This window comes from Lissotriton vulgaris, chromosome 9 (assembly GCF_964263255.1).
Source record: "Lissotriton vulgaris chromosome 9, aLisVul1.2, whole genome shotgun sequence".
In the NCBI taxonomy this organism is placed as follows: domain Eukaryota; kingdom Metazoa; phylum Chordata; class Amphibia; order Caudata; family Salamandridae; genus Lissotriton; species Lissotriton vulgaris.
The window spans coordinates 1,121,625,475-1,121,639,405 of NC_141697.1; positions in this window are offsets into that span (position 1 = coordinate 1,121,625,475).

Sequence of the window (13,931 nt, forward strand, 5' to 3'; positions counted from 1 at the left end):
TCCTTGTCTGCTTTTGTGTATGAATGGGATGTGGGCTAATTAGAGTTTGGCTGAGTTGAGGTGTCTGGAGGGTTGGTGTAAATCTATGCGGCTTTCAGGTCAGCTGGTCCATTGTTTGTAGTGCGTTGTATGTGTGGGTGAAAAGCTTGGGTATGCTTGTGTATCAGGAGCCAGTGGGGTTCCCTCAGGTGTGGGGGGATGTGAAACTGGCATGGAAGTTTGAGGACAAGTCTGGTTGCTGCATTCTGGATCATCTGTAGTCTTCTGGTGAGTTATTTATTGCATCCTGCATAGAGGGCATTCCCATAGTCTAATCTGCTTGTGATGAGGGCTTGAATGACTATCTTCCTTGTGTCATTTGGCAGAATTTTCTCAGCATCCTCAGGGTTTGGAAGAAGGAAGTGGCAATGGTATTGCACTGGACAGACATTTCCATCCTGCTGTTGATAATAATTCAGAGGGTTCTTGCTTGTGGACTGGGGTTGGAAGTGGGTCTGAGGTCTGTAGGGCACCAGGTAGAGTCCCATGGTGAGGCATGCTTTCTGAAGATCACTTCTTCGGTGTTGTTCGTGTTCAGCTTGAGGCAGATTGGATTCTTCCATGTGGTCACTTTGGCTATCTAGAAGTTTAAATCTTGATTTGTGCTGGGTGTTTAGTCTGAGAGGATAGTATCAGTAGTGTGTGATTGGTATAGGCAAGTATGTCAATATTGTGTGCTCAGATGACCTCTGCCAGCAGAGTATTGGAGATGTTGAAGATGGTCAGGCTGAGAGAGGAGCCCTGTGAAACTCCACTGGTGAATTTCAGGCCTTCCGGGGAAAAAGGCAGCATGTTTGACAGTTTGTGTTATTCTGGTGAGAAATGTACAGGTCCATTGTAGGGCACATTATTTGATGCCATTCTTCTGTAATTGTTTAATCAGGGAGTGGTGGGGGGCTGTGTTGAGGTGCACAGACAGATGTAGTAGGATAACAGCTGTGGTTTTTCCTCTGTCAAGGACCATCCAGATGTCTTCTGTTGATGCACTGAGGGCTGTCTCTGTAATGTGGTTTGGTCTGAATCCTGATTGTATGGCAATGAGGAGCTGGTGGATGAGTAGGTGTTACGCTAGACATCCGTTGATGGCTCTTTCTAGGACCATGGATGCGTATGGTAAGAGTGAGATTGGATGTTAGTTCATAAACTTGGCTGGGTCAACTATGGGCTTCTTCAGGAAAGCGTTGATGTCTGTTTCCAAACTTGCAGGAAAGTCTCTGTGTCATTGGAGGTGTTGAGGATGAGAGCTTTACCTACTGGCGTGGACACTTTGTTATAGCTATCATGTCAACAGCAATAGCCAGTCCCTCGGTTACATGATATATGTGATAATTGCACAGTAATTATCAATATATCCACTTGAGTATGGACACAGTGGGACAACTCAACTGCTTTGAGACAGTTAACCTGCTTCTGCTTACGTAAGGTACAAACAGAAGTAATATGTACCCACAACTTACTGTAACCTATGCTGTCAAGAGTGTAAGTACAAATGCATCTGTTTATGTTCAGACCATCTATTACTTGAAATGTTTACAATTTGAAAAGATTAATTAGAGTGTAATGTTTCACATTTATGTACTAGTTTTTTTTTGGTACGAACGTGGCAAATTAATTTATAAAAAATTCATTTATGATTGGTTGGTGGCATTTTTATAGGGGATTAATCTAACTGTTCAGTTGAAGTCACTAGTGGGCATACAAATAACATTGAAATCACATAATACTTAATAAAATATTGTGAGTAACAGCGAAGACAGTAAAAATAAACTATTATTTTTGCATCTATTAAAGCCTTTCATTTCCAATCAATATTGCCTTTCACAATTGTTTCGAACTGACTGTACCTTTTAAAACTGGATAATATATCATAGCAGAAGCATACATCTGTTAATCCTGCAGTGTATAAATAAGAATTAGAATAATTAATTATAAGTTAATTGTGCAAAGGTGTACAATAATCAAATATTATGCTGGGGTACAGATTATAATTTGACATGCTTATCTTCTACTGTGCTCACTACAACTAAGTTTTAAACGGCAAATTAAAACTGCATTTCACTATTTCTGAGACTGCCAGGTATAACTGCACTCAGAATTACTCATTCAGTGGGATACTGTAAATCACATGTGCAGTATTGATAAACCCTTACAACATTAACCCTGAGAAATGGGGAACAACTATGAGTCTTTGTGCACTAATTCCTGCATGTTTCTTTCCTCCTTCTGCAGCTTTTTCAAAAGAATAAACTCCATTTGATTGCACTTGGCAAAATGAGTCCCCCAAAAAATTATGCTGCAGGATTTCCCACAAAGTAAACATAAGGAGATGATGGATGGAGTGCTGAAACTTTTCAGACACTCACACTCCAGTCACAGATCTGGGTTGAATCCATCATCGTTCTTTAGCTCACTTCGCCACCCCAGTTCAGACCCAGCCACATGCAAATCAATCTTGACCCTGTGCCTCATGGAAACAGTGCAGACCGAACTGCCAAACCAGTTCTTCCCTGGACCAGAAACAAGCATCCTGGGACAGTTTTCAGGGCAACACCCCTCATCAGCCAGGCTAGCTTGAAACCATTGGCAAAGTGAGCAAGGGACCCATGTCTGGGCATACCCTGCCAACTTAAGGTGAACAAAGCAAACACAAGGAGATGATGGACGGAGCGCTGAAACTTTTCAGACACTCCCCCAGTCACATATCTGGGTTGAATCCATCATCGTTCTTTAGCTCACTTTGCCACCCTAGTTCTGAATTTCCCCACAACACTTGTAATCCCAATTGTAAGCCCGTTACAGAATCCAACAACCGTTATAGGCCAAATCAGGATTTACATAAAACTAGTTAAGGGAACCTTTACGTGCTCTAGGAATGGGCAGAACTTGCGGACTTTCACTCTGTGAAATTCCGACGAATTACATGAAAACTGTGTGAGATTCCGCACAATTTCGCAAATGGGCAAAAATCTGCATGTAACGCAAATTTTGACCGGACCTCCACATTACACAAGTAAAGGAAAGACGCCAAAACTCTGCAAACTCTGCCGGCACAGCGGAATTTATCGCCCACCCCTACTATGCTCATTTCTTGCTTTGAGCTCCATATTTTCATCATCAGTTATGCGTTTGCTCGATCAAACCCTAAGCTTTCATATTTCTCTGTCCCATATATGTTGCTTCCTGATATTTATTAATGAAGGTCCCAGTATAATACCTGAATTTCCAGTTCTAAATATTGGGCGATAACATATTATAGCCAGAATACCACTACCAAAACGGTGTGTAGGTAAGAATAGCTTTATAGATGCGCCCACATAAGTATACTTAGATATGAAGTTAAGAATAGTAAATATATATTTACCCACTAATATTTTCCTTGAGATTTCAGTAGTCAATATTCTTGAAACAACATTAATATAGCACAATATTTTCGTTTTTGACATTCTGAAATACCTCCACTGCTCCATATTAAAAAGTAAAAAGCTACAAAAAATGAATTGATACAATTGTGAACTAATACAGGAAGACTATAATGCAGCAGCGGCTGGCTTAGGTAAGCACGGTTGGCGGTCATGGCATGGCAGGGGTGAAGTCGACATCCGAGGGAATAGGTATTATTATTTAATTATACCTAATCCATTGTAGGTCGACTTCCCCCCTCCCACCCTGCCCCACCCCGCCCCACCCCACACCACCCAGCGCCACCACATCCCACCCCACCCCACCGCCCTACTGCATTTACCTGTGCCAGCCGCTGCTGCTATAATGTACAATAAAATCGACCCAACTGTTTATTGAGATGGAAGAGGATGCATCTTGGATGGCCAGTGTGTCAGGTCAGAAAAAGCTACAATTTGAATATCTCTTGCCAAAGAAAATGAAAGTTTTCATTTTATTATAGACAGGAAGGTGTCCACTATGTCAAATGTTATTTTGCTTTACTGTACAGCAACAAGAAAAAAGCTCTAATAAACTAATGGAAAATAAATCTCCATTGTATGTATGTAAAGGTACTTTAAAAGTGTAAACCAAAGTCCATATGTAGCTCAAGCTTTGGAAAAGTCAATAGGTTTGACAATCGGCTGCAATGATTATTTGATTTATTTACTTGTGATTCAAATATTTATTTCTGGCCCAAAGAACAGGTGTATTGACTTTGAATTACTGTATAATAGAGTCGTAGTTTAAACACAGAAGGATGCTAAAAAATCAAAACTGAAAGTAATAAAAGCATCTACAAGATTGCTTAGAGAAGCGCTGCAGCACTTCCATCCCGGTCTTCCATGATGGCCTCTGTCAGGCCAACACTCCAGAGAGGGACAAGCATTTTTAGTGGCAACATGGTACATATTGCTCGTAAATCCAAACAGGTGCAGCAGCACTGAAGAGGAGGAGTCTGTGAGGCAGTGGAGGAGTGATGATAATGAATTTCTACCAAGACATTATTGAGATCTGCTGATCAAGTTCAGCGATAAGAGCAGTAAATACTTCATTTGTTCAGGGTGGTTTGAGGAAACCTATTCAAAGTAGCTTCACATTCACACAACTAGCAGCACAAACAGTGCTCACAGCAATTTCCTAATAATATGAGCCAATAGGTGTTTTCTTCAGAGTATATGGGAAAGTTAATATTTAAGGGTCGATTATGATGGCGTTCGGAAAGGCTCCGAATGGCATTCGGTTCATCCGAATCCGATTCGGAACCCGCCTTTCCTACCGACTCGGACACATTTCCAAAAGAACGATTACGATTGTCGGAATGCTTTCCGAGCGTCATTGTAATGAGGCCTTAAATGTTTAAAGAAAGCCCCCTCCTGGGTTGGCTCCAGTTGTCTGTGTTCCCTCCTTTGCTCACTGGGCATGGGCAGGTCCACGTCTGGTACAGTGCAACACGTGAGTTATGTTATTTGCACTTATAGAGCGCACGGTTACCCTGGGGTGACCTGGTGATAAATACTGGTTACCGGGGAAGACAAGTGTTTGCTACTGAGAAAAGAGCCATGTCTTCAAGCCCTTACGAAAAGAGAGGAGATCCGGGGCATTCCTAAGATAAAAAGGAAGCTCGTTTTAAGCTCTAGAAGCACATAGAATGAAACTTCTACCTCCCCAATTGGTTTCTTTGAATATGGGGACTTGCACTTGTTTGGCACCAGTAGACCGTAGCATTCTGCCAGGAACATACCATTGGAATTTGCGCTTCAGGAACTCTGTACCAGTTCCATTAAAGGACTTAAAAACGGTGCATAATGCTTTAAAGCGTGTTCTTTGCTTTACAGGGAGCCAATGCAATTTCTTGATTTCTCCCTTCACAGAAGCAAACTTTGGTGTTCCTGACAGCAGTCTAGCAGCTTCGTTCTGGACAAGTTGAAACCTGCTCATATGTTGTTTTTCGATATTGAGATATAGGCCATTACAATAGTTCAAACGCAACATTATAAGGGCCGTCACCACTGTCTTGAGATTGCTCTTGATTAAGAAGATCTTAATTTTCTTTATGATTCTGAGAATCACGAAGCAGGCTGAAGTCATCATGCTTACTTGATCCCCCATGGTAAGTTTGTTGTCCACCAATACTCCAAGGTTTTTAGCTGATCTTGTGGGTACTGGACATACATCAAGGTCCTCCGGCCACCACTCCGGTGTCCACACCCAAGGATTTTTCCCAAATATTATGACCTCGGTCTTGCTGGAGTTGAGTTTTAAACAGTTAGAGGACATCCAGACCAAGATTGCACTCATACAGTCATGGCAATGTTCCCCAGGCTCCTTTTCAGCTCCCTTCATCAGTGACAACACAATTTGTGTGTTGTCAGCGTAGGAGGTGAGCTGGAAGCAAAATGACCCGATACCTCCAGCCAATGGTGCCATACATACATTAAAAAGCGTAGGGCTAAGAGATGAGTCCTGTGACACCCCACAAGGGAGTGAGAAAGGTTTGGATTATTGCCATCCAAATCCACGGTTTGCGACCTATCTGATAAAAATGATTGTAAGAGTTCTCACGTGAGACCTTCAACACTGATCTCGAACAACCGGCCCATCAATATTTTATGATGGACCGTGGCAAAGGCCGCTGACAGGTCCAGTAGAATCAGTAAGCAATTTCCTTCTATGTCTACGGCCTCTCTAATTTCCTCTGTGGATTTCAAAAGAGCCAACTCAGTGCTATGATAGGCTCTGAACCCATATTGCGATGAGTCCAGAGAGTTGTTAGGATGAAGAAAAGCACTGAGTTGGTTGTTCATTGCCTTTTCCAAGATTTTATAAGGAAAAGGAAGCCTCAAAATCGGCTTGTAGTTGTTGGGAACTTTGGGGACCAGAGTCTGTTTCTTCAACAAAGGAAGAACAGAAGCTTTCTTCCAGATTTTAGGAAATATGCCAGATGAAAATATGGCATTCAGCAAGGGGGTCAGTGCCATACCAATTACTTCAGGAATTTGTGTAATAAACCGAACAGGGCAAGGGTCATTAGGGGCCCCTGATCGAATTGAGTTCAGAACCTTAATTGTATCTGATGTCCCCAGGGATGAGTTGAGATCGAATATCGCTGGGAAGCCACAATTGTCCACTCCCTTCATAGAGGGGCTGTTCTGAGCCCTTTTATTAGTTTTGGTAAATGACGAGAAAATAATTTCAACTTTATGTCTAAAGAAATCTGCAATTTTGTTGCAGAATTCAGAATTTCCCTGGCTCTTGGGAGTATTCGGGGTAGACAGGTTTTTAATAGTTTTAAAGGGTTCCTTTGCGTTAGATTTGGCTAATGCTATTTGAATTGAGAAGAACTTTTTTTTTGCTTCTAGAAGTGATTGCTTATAAGTAGTAATGGAGATTTTATATCTTTCCTTATCTGCTTCAGCATACTTTTTGCGCCATGCCCGCTCTAATTGCTTACAAGCCAGTTTTTTGGCTCTAGAATACCAAGGAGCTGCGGGTAAGGCTTGTTTGGGAGTCCACTTTTTTTTCCTAGGAGCTAAGTGATCGCAAGTACTAACTAGCCATTGATTGAGTGATTGATGCAGATCATTCCACCCCACTCCTTTCCTCCTGAGCAGCTGGGTGATGTACTGTTAATTGCTCGCTTTTTGTGAGGAGGCCTTTGCTCCTGCTGCTGTAGATACATGTAATTAACTGGGCACAGCAGGGGGACAAAAGGCCTGTAATTTGATCCTGAGCTGAGCCAGAGAAATATGACAATTCTGGATGACCCATAAAGTGTACAGATATCATTTTGGGAATGATAGAATGTATTTTCAATCACAGCTCACACCACAATAAAAGGCATCAGTGATCTCTGTAGGCCAAAGGGAAGCGAAACTGCACTCTAAAGCAGTTCTCTCCGTGTGTGTACAATAAGGTGTCACTATAGACAGAACAGTAAATCACACTCACTTTCCCTGTTAGTGTAGACTAACTATCCCAGGCCAATATCTAAGTCTGCAGAGCCCCATTGCACCAGACTACCTGTGCGCAGTTACCGTGCTGAGCACAACAGTAGTCTCCCACGCTCAGCCCACACATGTGGGCACATGGGTGTCACTCATGTTCACATGTAACGAGTCAAGTGACCCTTATCCTTACTGTGTTGCAGTGGCCTTGTCTTAAAAGGTGGACACTGGATGAAAACATACAGTCCATTTGCCATGTGATTACTGTGGGTGAGACACACTCACAGTAAAAACAAAAACTGGGTGATCCAAAAGGTAGGTTGCAACATGCCGCAAAGGTGTTCTCACTGGAACATGGTTATACGGTCCTTAGGAAAGCATTAGGAGTTTTTATTAAAATTAATTCATAATATTTAGCCCTTGGAACCAGCTAAAAAAGTTATCCTTTAAGTTTTTAAAATATTTAGTACAAACACAGTTCATTGGTAAAGTTAGATTTGTACTAAATATGTCACAAAAGGTACTTTTAAAAAGTCGCCTTTCACCTGCCTAAAGACTCTAGAATTCCATTGCATGAGCTTCAAACTGTCAGACTGGAGCTGAATACCACCTTGATGAAATGTGAGCTTCTTACCAGATGAAACACAGATTTTGGGTCTGGGGAGGAGTCCCACTCCTCTGACAGGATGGCCATCTGAGCTGTACCCAGGAACCTAATTATCTTCATAGAGGCCTACCATGTCACAGGCAGATGTAGTTAACTCCTGGGTCTACCCCCTCTTTTGTACTTTTAGCCAGCCAGCCAAACAGGTACCAATCCCTGTGGGAGAAGAGCTTCCACCAGAACCAGTTTTGAGTGACCATTAAGGAGGGGTTGCTAATTTTCCTGGCTACACCTCTGCTGGCCACATCTCTATGGTGGAAATAGGAGCTCTGCTCAAATAAAGAAAAACCCAGCCATCTTGGTTTTAGGTAAAACGGGGCACTGTGGCATTGTTTGAAGTAGGGCGCACAGGAACAGCTACAAAAATGGATGGGGTCACCCCTACCCACAGGCTAGTGCTGGGCATTATTGTGGCACCCCTGGGCACCCTCTTCAGATCACTACGGGACCTGTGTAAGACAGAAGAAGGACTGCACCTGGTGTTGAAACCTGTGAGGAGAACCTATTCGTTTGGACCTGCTCCCACTTGTACCCAAGACAGTAAAGTGGACTCCAAGGGTCAGTTATTTGACCTCCTGTTAAGCTACTGGGACACAGAAGGACTAAGAAGCCCACTTTCCTGGATTTACCCTGCTGACCAGTTTCAACTTGACCTGACCTGGACCCTGCTGATGGCTTCTTTTGGAGTGAGTCCTGCACCCCAAGCACTGTTCCTGAGGTCCTGGAACCCTTCGCTGGTGTCAGAGCGTACTCCACCTGATCAAACCAAAGACTGGAACTTGAAATCATTTCGCTAACTTTTAGCCTGGAAAACCATTGAGGGACTGGAACCAACGTGCCAGCTAATTATACAGCTGTGCTCTCGCAACTACAAAAAAGTGTTACACAATTGAGTACAATAGACAAGTATCAATAATAAAATAGAAGCAGATTCTTTGGTGTGTTTCTTGTCCCAGCAGGGTGAAGATTTATTGTATCCAGACTTGAGGAATATCAATAAGCCGACACGTGTTTCATCGTGTGCCGTTGAGTCAACACAACTCTTCAGGGCTGATGGTACAATGCATAGTGTATACATATTTAGTGGTACGTCATATTACAGAAATAGGCTGCATATGGTGACATGAAGTGCATCACGCATGCAGTAGTGGTGTGCGTCTCCAGGTGCACGGAGTGGGTGTGATGGGTGATGACGTTCAGAATACTAAGAGTGTCACACTCTAAGGAAGTGAGTGGTTTTCCTTGAGTGGTGGTGCCTTGGGTGTGAGCTTTGCTGGTATTCAGTTAAAAATTGTGGCAAGCGTTCACGTAGTTGCGAGAGCACAGCTGTATAATTATCGTATAGTCTCTGACTTGTTAGACGGTTAAGGGTGTTTTTCCGCCTGCTCTTAACGCACTACACAGCTACCAATTTCGAACTACACACATTAACGTAAGATTTGAGGCAGTGCGCCCCTGACATCTGAACTCTAAAACCCCCAAGCAGTTTACAACGTGCCAGCTAATCAGCGAAGAGATCACACTGTTGCACTTCGCTAGTGCGGGCAGAAGCTGAGTGATCACCTCAAGTAAACTGCTGAGAGGATCTTTGATATCATGGAAGAAGAAGAGGAAGGGCCTGGTGGACATTGCCTAGAAAAGCACTAGAGTGCTCGCCTTTAGAGACTGTATTATGTGTTATTTAGTGTGTTGTATTATACTTTGCCTGTGTAATAAATACTTATTTTCTTTCCAAAAGTAAGTATTAGAATGGATAAACTGAATATTGTGATCACTGTTTTTATTTTGAGTCTGGCACCTTTGCTTACCTTGTATCAACCTCCCCCTCAAAGCCTTGGGCTGCTTGACCCTCATTACCACTAAGAGTTAAGTGCTGAATGGGTAGTCCTTGGCCCAGTTGCTCAGGACTCATAGTGGGTCTTACCCGAGGACATCAAGAGTGAAAGGCCACAATCCCCATGTTTGGGCCCTGAAACCCCTGCTTGCCCCCTGACCCTCTGAAAGGTTCGTAACATATCCCCTCTCTTAAAAAAAAATCATCTGACTTTGAAGATTTATATAATCTCTAACCTGAATGGTCTCTTATATTTCTGGTGAAACTTATTGATTCCTGTGTATTCGCAACTTACTAAATACAGCCGAAAATATATAATTCTCAACAATATTAAATCAGGTTTTATGTGAGGCTGCAATACTGTGAAAGCCATGCTAAAAATAATTGGTGAATATGTATACATACTTGTTTTTTCTCACAGATATCTAATTATCATACTTGATCTATCAATACTATTTATTACAAAGAATCATAGCTCCTTAATGCATACACTAAAAGAGTGGATAGATATAGACCGGATAGTACTGATATAGTTTTAATCTTATTTAACAAATAATTCACAGGTGCTTCAAAGTGGAAACTTTCTCAGGGCACACCCTAAGTATCAATCCTTCAATTCTATTTAATGTCTATGTTGAACCCTTACATCTCTTTCTCTAAAATACAGGTATTTCTTACCATCTTTATCATGGACACACACACCTTTACCTAAAGATCTACCCTGAAAGACTCTTCTAATTTAGACCATCACAAGCCTTCAATCATTGATCAATCTACAATATTTGAGGTTGAATGCTTAAAAATTTGTATTGCTACAATTATATTCTCCACATGGCAAAATACCTATTAAATCTTGGCTTAACTCTATGTATGTCCCCAATTTCAAACAGTTGATCATGGAATATGTCAAATCCTAAGGATGTTTTTCTTGACAGGAGACGTACAAGATTATTTATATCTTCGTAAGTAGGTTGTCACCACTAATGGCAGAGAATGCCCCACCCAATGTACTCAGCAGAGGTTCCCTCTCTATGTTTTAGACATGGCGTTGTAGACATGGCATTTTTGATGGCCCTGAAGTTCTGAAAACAGTATTTTCTTTTTCGAAATTGAAAAATCAAGGACTTCTTTGCAGTAGGATTTTTCTTCCAGAATGGGGGAGGTGGTATTTGTTTGTTTTTCCTTGTTCACAACCACCATGGCTTTTATAGTGGTCACCAACAGATAATAAAAAGGGTGCATTCTAAATATTGGTGGATGGCTTACTAGTTAAGGATTTCCTATGGCAAAACTAGCTGAGGCTCTACCATCATAATCTAAAGGACCTATTCTGGTGGCTTAGTGGACTAAAGCATCCAGTACAGGGGCATTGTGTTCAACCTCATGGTCACAGGTTCTGTTCCTGGTGGGCCCACTCCGACTTTCATGCTCTCTGAGGTCAAAAAAATGAGTACCATTGAGTTGGGTAACAATAAACATCTGTTGTTCTGCGCCAAGATGCCCCTTTGGGGGTGAATGTGTGCTTTACAAATACAAATTCCTGAAACAAGTAGTAAATCTGAACATGCAAAGTTATTTCCATGTGAGGTCGCAGATTTACTACTTTTGGAATTCATCAATTCTGATCGGCAACTCCATTGAAAGCTGCAACTGGAGCAAGTATTCATGCAGATTCCATTGTGAATTATGTGATTCATAACTTTTATTTCTATTCCCTTTGTACCAAGGACATACTGGCCCCACCGGGCATCGGGCATTTCCCAGGGAGGCTGGAAGGGTATGGGGCCGCTTTTGTTACCAAAGGCCGGTTTTGTAGAAGTGCATCAGTTTTAAAAGCACGGTGGTGTTATTTGTATAGCCAACTGTTTTCAGGCAGCAATAAAAATGCCCAGATAATTCTGGTGATTAATGTACCTGCTGGAGAGAAATCAGAGTTTTGTTTAGGGGCAGTTTGGACTCATCTAAGGTAACGCTGAGGGTTAATATTCCTGCTGCAAAGAGCGTGTACTATGCAGATCACAGAACAGAATAGTATGTGCATAGCTCAGTGAGTTAATGCTTTTTGTCACAGAGATCTCTTTGTCATTGTGCAGCTCATAAATTACAATCTCAATCTAAGGTAAAAACTCGTGTTTTTCCTAGTCTTTCAATATTCTAATTTTGCTAAAATGAGTTTGTTTGGGTAGAAATAAATTCTTATTAGTAAAATGTACCCTAACCTCTGTGTTACATTCTGAATCCTGAGTCTTGGCTTCCCCAGACCAAGCACTCATCAAAAAATGACTACCAATATCGATAACATGTGAAATCTCCAATCTTGTAGTCCCCTTTGTTTTATGGAACACTTCCCATACAATGAACTACACACGTATGATTCATTCTCTCTTTATTTGTGTGTGATGTAAAATGCTCCAACACCCTACTCTGGTATGAATGGTGCTATACAACAAGTCAAGTACATTTGAGAGAAGGGCTATGGAGAGATGAGAGGCACCATTAGAGGGTAATAGTGAGGAAATCATGAAATAGACCCAATAAAGATTGTTGTATCCTGGTGCACTGTAAGGTATTTGCTATGATTTAAAAACTAATATAATTTAATATATAATAAAACGTGTTGTAGACTGCACCATTTCCCCCAGATTTTCTTGTGGGAGAATACCCCAAACCCCCCTTGTAGTGGTGAGGCTCGCTCGCTATGCACCATATGGGGGCTGGTCTGACAACATTTTGCCAGAGATGCTTTGGGTTCTCAGTGTGGCCCTGCTCTGTACAGACCTTTCCATGGTGGGGAATTCACCGCAGGGGAAATGCCTTCCTTGGTGCAAATGCAATTGTTTTCAATTTTTTTATTCGCACGGAAAATGTTTTTCCTAGTGGAGAAGCCCTTTCCCCTCCACCTCCACCAATTGTGGGGGGTGATTCATTCTCCTTCTCAACCTCCATGGTAAGTTTAGCCAGTTCTGCATTGGAGCCCTGTACTGGAGTTACCCACTTACCTCCAACCTGAACATGTTATCCACTAAATGTGATTATTTGCACAGTTTCCTAACCCCTGATTTGGCTTATTGCACACTATAGTCCTGCAAATGAGATTAAATAAATAAATAAACAGACAGACAAATAGATAGATAAATACATACATTTAAAACATAGATAAAATTAAGATCATCTTCAAGTTCGGACAGTCTGCCAATAAAGAACAGGCGAACATAGCCCGTTATGGCTAGAGCCAACCTGATGCGATCTATAGATATCTGTACTAAAGAGATCAAGAAAAAATAAATACACATTGACAACAACTGCGTCCCAGTGATTGTTCTTCCTTCGCTATCACTGCAGGCTACATCACGGTCTGTGGGCATGAAACTTATTATAGGCTCATTTCTGGTACAGTGGTTAGTACACGCTCATCAAGAAGCATGTTTCTTCCATTATGAGTAAGAATGTGATGTGTACGAACAAGGCCAGGCATGCAGAATGAGGACTTATCAGAGGGAGCGTTTCTCCGGGTCATTTCATGGGCACCATCATGCTCCACAACTCCTGCATCATTTAAGCAACTGGCTTAAGATGGGGCGATGCTAATTACGATAATTGAAGGCGCTCCTCTGCCATGCCTCTTGCAGGAAGAACAGAGGAGGTCTACGTGACAAGGCTCAGGATGACGCTGTTGAGACTTTTCAGAGTAACTTTAGGATTAATGATAAAGACATAAAAGCTTGCTGCATTAGAAAACTCTTAGCACATGTTATTAGGGGGATTAAGACTACCTGTGTTCACGTGGAGCACACTGTTTGGATAACCGCGGTCATATGGGGATCACCAGCCTGGAAACCTGCAGCTCCATTTCAACACCTGTTTCTTTTTTATTTCTTCATGCAGCTTCGTAAAAGTAAAATCCAAACACCATCGGAGTGTGCACGTATAATGGTTATTGCTTGCCTCGCATGACTGCAGGCACCTGGCCTCTGCCCGAATACTCTTTTTACCCAGCCTATTGGACAGT